The 6,352-nt window shown below is 38.3% G+C and overlaps 1 pseudogene; it reads right to left on the bottom strand.

Annotated features, from left to right (window-relative positions):
* Positions 1–399: 399 nt before the first annotated feature.
* LOC143679521 (G patch domain-containing protein 11-like) lies at positions 400–2,814 on the bottom strand (annotated as a pseudogene).
* Positions 2,815–6,352: the final 3,538 nt, after the last annotated feature.

The raw sequence follows: 6,352 nt of genomic DNA, 5'->3' as shown, positions 1-6,352 counted from the left end.
AGGGGACAATCTTGTTCTCTATTTCAGTTTCATCACTAATAAAACTGTTATTTTGATCTCCCTCTGACTCCTGTGTCTTATCTTTCAATTTGTTCCAAAGTAAAATGGTGAAGAAGGGAGTCACCTATTGGTGTCCTTAAATCCCACAAGCATCACAGTACAGTCATAAATTGTAATTGACCACGGCCATGCTACTTGCACTCTGAAATAGCATCCCATTAGTTTTCAAGTCAGTGAACAATTATATCTTCCTAAAATGCAAAAACAATAAAAAATCATACTCATATAAAGGCCCTCTTTCTTGATTGGCATAAAAAAATTAGGGAATTCTGATTGCTCAGTTGTCTGCCTCTAGGAAACATTAACATTTTTCTTGTTTCTACTTTATTGAGAATAATTTTAGTCATGATCTGCAGAAGTTGGTCCAGAGCAATTTGATGTTAAATCTTCTTTATTGTCAGAGACTGTTCTACACCAAATACAATGTAGATGTTCTTCTCTTAAGTAATAGTCAATATTTGCAATTTTTCCAGTATACTTAAATCTTCACTCTTATATTCACCTCCATTATGTTCTTTTTCTTCCTCTTCTTCATTTTCCTGTTCAGGCCTCAACCAGTGCTATGCCTCTCTGGGAACCTGAATATCCTTCTGAGTATCTAATTGGTGACGGGCTTGCTGGCTTCTCTTATGATCTCCTCCTAGCTTCATTTGGTTTTGCTTATCTTAAGTCTCATTTGAAATTGTTCTGCAGCTTTTTCTTCAGCTTGGTTTCTCATACAAATCTTTCCTTTGTAGCTTTCTAATTTTTCCTCAGCTTTCCATTTTAATAATGCTTTAAGACCAATTTCACTTTTCCCAATGTATTAGGGTTCTCTAGAGAAACAGAATCAAAAAGAAATACTCATAAATATAAAATTTATAAAATTATCTCATGTAACCATGGGAATGGAGAGTCCAAAATCTGTAGGGCAGGCTGTGAAGCTGATGATTCTGATGGAGGGTCTGGATGAACTCCACAGGAGAGGCTCACTGGCTGAAGCAGGAAGAGAACCTGTCTCTTCTGAATCCTCCTTAAAAGGCTTCCAGTGATTAGATTAAGCATCACTCATTAAAGAAAACACTCCCCTTGGCCGATTAAAAATGGAATCAACTGTGGATATAGCCGATGTGATCATGATTTAATTCTATGAAATGTCCTCATAGCAAAAGACAGGCCAGCACTTGCCCAACCAGACAAACAGGTACGACCACCTGGTCGAGTTGACACATGAACCTGACTATGACAGTCCACCCCTTGTCAACTAGGCAATTATACTTATCACCTTAAACCGTACCTAATTTCTAAATAGAAAACAATAAGACAAAAAAATTTTTTTGGTTTGTTGATCCGGGGGCATGAGTAGCCCAAAGTTGACCAGATGACAGTCTTAGATTCCAGTTCAATGGAATCATTGTTGTTTCTCCTGGTGGAAGCACTTCCCCTTTTGGAACTAAAACCTGTAACCCAATTCAGGGTTACAGGGACAGGAATAAAAATTTTTCCTAGTGGATCACTAGGGATAATAGTGGGTGGTGCCACTCCCATTTCCACCCCTTGGTTCCTGGACCCATGGATCCTGGCTATGGGAGAAACAGCACCATACAGCGGACACTGATTCAGAGCATATACTTCTTCCTGGAGAACATTACCCCAGCCCTTAAAGGTATTGCCACCTAGTTGGCACTGTAATTGAGTTTTCAAAAGGTCATTCCACCATTCTGTCAATCCAGCTGCTTCTGGATGATGGGGAACATGGTAAGACCAGAGAATTCCATGAGCATGTGCCCATTCCCGCACTTCATTTGCTGTGAAGTGTGTTCCTTGATCAGGAGCAATGCTGTGTGGAATACCATGATGATGGATAAGGCATTCTGTAAGCCCACAGATGGTAGTTTTGGCAGAAGCATTGTGTGTAGAGAAAGCAAACCCATATCCAGAGTATGTGTCTATTCCAGTTAGAACAAATCACTGCTCCTTTCATGAAGGGAGTGGTGCAATGTAATCAACCTGCCACCATGTAGCTGACTGGTCACCTTGTGGAATGGTACCATATATGGGGCTGAGTGTGGGTCTTTGCTGCTGGCAGATTGGGCACTCAGCAGTGACTATAGCCAGATCATTCCTGGTTAGTGGAAGTTCATGTTGCTGAGCCCATGCATAACCTCCATCCCTACCACCATGACCATTTTGTTCATGAGCCCATTGGGCAATGACAGGAGTTGCTGGGGAAAGAGGCTGACTTGTATCCACAGAATGCGTCATCTTACCCAGTTGATTATTAAAATCTTCCTTTGCTAAAGTCACCCTCTCGTGCACATTCACATGGGACACAAATATCTTCATGTTTTTAGCCCACTCAGAAATATCTATCCATATACCTCTTCCCCAGACCTCTTTGTCACCAATTTTCCAGTTATGTTCTTTCCAAGTCCCCCCATGACACCTGGTTTTGACATTGAGAGGAATCCGTTCAACAATGTCATCTCCAATCTTGCCAAGAGCCTGACCACTTTTATAACCCCTCATCTGGAGCAAAGCAAACCCTTTGCTTTCATTCCCTGGTGCATTCTACAATCCAATGTCATGTCATTCTTATTCTTATTCTTTTATACACTTCTGCCTATTTTTCAAATTAGTCACCAGTTACTTTTCTTCTTTTTGACGGGCCTTTTGGATTTGCCTCAGCATTGGCAATCCTGGTCTGATATCTTCTTGGACATTAATAAAGGAATTAGACATGTAGTCCTCTTTTTCTGCTGTGTCCAACTTCATATAGCAATATCACCTAGAAATCAAATAGATGTCAATATCGTCTGGCATCTCCACTCACTCTTAGCCCAGCCACTTTGTACTTTATATACTTTCCATGAGGTATGTTCTTCCCCTAAATAGCTGAAGCTCCCCCCACTGTTGAAATCAGTTTGGTTGTCCCTCAGAAAGTTGAAAATAGAATTATTATATGACCTGACTATCCCATTTCCAGGTATAAACCCAAAAGAATTGAAAGCAAGGACTCAAGCAGACATTTAATATACTAATGTTCATAGAAGCATCATTCACAGTAGCTAAGAGGTGGAAGCAACTGAGTTGTCCATTAATAGAAAAACGATAAACAAAATAGGGTGTATACACACAATTAAATATTATTCAGTTATAAAAGGAATGAAGTTCTGATACATGAGACTATTATGGCTAACACTTGAAGACATCACGTTGAGTGGAGTCGGCCAGATACAAAAGGACAAATATTATATGATTTTTTTATCTGAAATAGCTGGAAGAAGCAAATTTCTAGAGAGAAATAGTAGATTACTGGTTACCAGGGGTCGTGGGAGGGGAGTTATTATTTAATTGGTGCCTAATTTCCATTTGGGGTGATGAAAAAATTGGGGTAATGGATATTGGTGATAGTAGCACAATATTGGAAATGTAATTAATATAACTGAATTGTACCCTTGAAAGTGGTTAAATTGGGAAATTCTGAATTGTACATATGCTACTAAAGCAAAAAGTTGTACAAAGAAGCAAAACATATGGTCATTTATTTCCTTTAAAAGTAGAAAAAGCATATAAAACATGACTAAAAGGGTCTTTTTCACTAATACATTAGATTGGGCCTATTTATTTTCTTTAAGTTTATGTGCACTTCTAGACCTCATTTATACCAATTGGTTCTTGGGGTGCTTCCAATCACAGGTAATTGGAAAACTAATAAAAGATGGCATAAACCGTAGTCCACAAAACAGTAAGTCTCAAGATATTGAAAATTCAGGTAAATCTTAGTGGATCAGCAATGACATCCGTCATCCTTTCTTTTTGTGCCGTCACCCTCACACTTTTGGCTTGGGTCTCAAGCTTGTCCCTTCATTGTCATGAGATAGCTATACCAACTCCATGCTTCACTGACTTATGTAACTCACCTAGAATGTCCTCAGGGAGTAAACTATGTCATTTACTCCCTATGAAGAGTGAAAAGAAAAAATTTCAGAAGCTCCCTGCAGTCTTCCTCACAATTTTCATTGGCCAGATATATGTTGCATGTCTATGTCTAAGCAGCTATTGGAATTGGTACTGTGATTAACATGGCTGTTAATTGGCACTGTTAATTGCCATTCACCTGAGCATATGGTCAAGAAAAGAAGGAACTAAATCAGTATTTGTCAGTACAGAATGGATAAGGACAAAGAATTTGGTTGGGCAACTGTTCTAGTTTGCTAGCTGCCAGAATGCAATATATCAGAACTAGAATAACTTTTAAAGGCGGGAATTTAATAAGTTGCTAGTTTACAGTTCTAAGGCCAAGATGTTCCAATTAAAGCAAGCCTACAAAACGTCCAAATTAAGGCACCAAGAAAAGGTTACATTCACTCAGGAAAGGCTGATGAAGTTCAGGGTTTCTTTCTCCACTGGAAAGGCACATGGTGAACATGGTGACGTCCATTAGCTTCCTCTCCAGGTCTGTTGGTTCTTGAAGCTCCCCAATGGCGTTCTCCTTCTTCATCTCCAAAGGTTGCTGGCTGACTCTGTGGTTCTGTTGTCATTCTGTCATGGTTCTCCTGCTCTCTCCTTATTCTCAAAAGGCAAATTCTCAAAAACGTCTCCTCTTTTATAGGACTCCAGTAAACTAATCAAGACCCATGTACAATGGGTGAAGACATGTCTCCATCTAATCAAGTTCAATATCCACAGTTGATTGAGCCACATCTCCATGGAGATAACCTAATCAAGTTTCCAATCTATAGTACTGAATAGTCATTAGAAGAAATAGTTGCTCCCACAAGATTGAGTAGCATTAAAGCATGCTTTTCTAGGGCACATAAATCCTTTCAAGCCAGCACAGCAACCAACAATACATTCTAGAATGTGTTTAGAAGGAAAATTCTTGGAAATCACAGAAACTTCTGCTAAGAGATTTTGGATAAGACTAACTCCAAAGCCTATGGCTGTGTCAGGATCGAATTATTTTTCTTGTGAAAACAAATACTTTTCTCCAAATTTTATTTAATTGCATTCGACAAACATTTGTTGAACACTATCACTTGCCAGTCCTGTTCTTGGTGCTGGGGATACAGAAATGAACAAACTTTATCTTGATGTTTGCCCTTAAGGAGACAACATAAAAATAAGTTGAACACTTTTTTACGCTAGTGTTAACCTTTGACAATGTTATATATAATAGGAATGAAATTCACCATGAAATGTCTTCTGTGGAAACATTTCATCATAATTCATCTCTGGTGCCCATTGGTTGAATTGATAATGGACAAAAAGATGTTGAATATATTCTTTGTCAATCATTCTACACCACTGGGATGCATGTAAACTTCAATAATATCTAAGATTTTGAAAGTGGATTTTCACTAAAAGTACAACAAGATAGAACCACTCAAGAGAAAAAAGTATTTCTTCTATATGTCACATTAAACTTGGCAAATAACAGCTAAATAGAATTTAGAAGAACTAAATACTTCTATAATGCATGTGTTAAAAAATGTAGCCATATATTACATAAGCTTATAAAACAGACTTCTTTTCTGTGTAAGAGTAGTAAGAAGCCTGGATATATATTGGGGAAAATCAAAAGCTGATGGTTATCCAATATTTAAAATTCCTAGGAATAACTTATGCATAAAATGTATGAAATCTACATAAAGGAAAATATATTAATGTGAGTCATCGAATTAAACATCAATGAAAAGAGGACAGCCTACACAATGGGAGACAATATTTGGAAATGACATATCAGATAAAGGTCTAGTATCCAGAATTTATAAAGAGATCGTCCAACTCAACAACAAAAAGACAGCCAATCCAATTACAAAATGGGAAAAAGACTTGAACAGACACCTCTCAGAAGAGGAAATACAAATGGCCAAAAGGCACATGAAGAGATGCTCAATGTCCCTGGCCATTGGAGAAATGCAAATCAAAACCACAATGAGATATCATCTCACACCCACCAGAATGGCCATTATCAACAAAACAGAAAATGACAAGTGCTGGAGAGGATGCGGAGAAAGAGGCACACTTATCCACTGTTGGTGGGAATGTCAAATGGTGCAACCACTGTGGAAGGCAGTTTGGCGGTTCCTCAAAAAGCTGAATATAGAATTGCCATATGACCCAGCAATACCATTGCTAGGTATCTACTCAAAGGACTTAAGGGTAAAGACACAAACGGACATTTGCATACCAATGTTTATAGCAGCGTTATTTACAATTGCAAAGAGATGGAAACAGCCAAAATGTCCATCAACAGACGAGTGGCTAAACAAACTGTGGTATATACATACGATGGAATATTATGCAG

This window comes from Tamandua tetradactyla, chromosome 4 (assembly GCF_023851605.1).
Source record: "Tamandua tetradactyla isolate mTamTet1 chromosome 4, mTamTet1.pri, whole genome shotgun sequence".
Lineage (NCBI taxonomy): Eukaryota > Metazoa > Chordata > Mammalia > Pilosa > Myrmecophagidae > Tamandua > Tamandua tetradactyla.
This window is presented reverse-complemented; position numbering and strand designations above follow the sequence as displayed.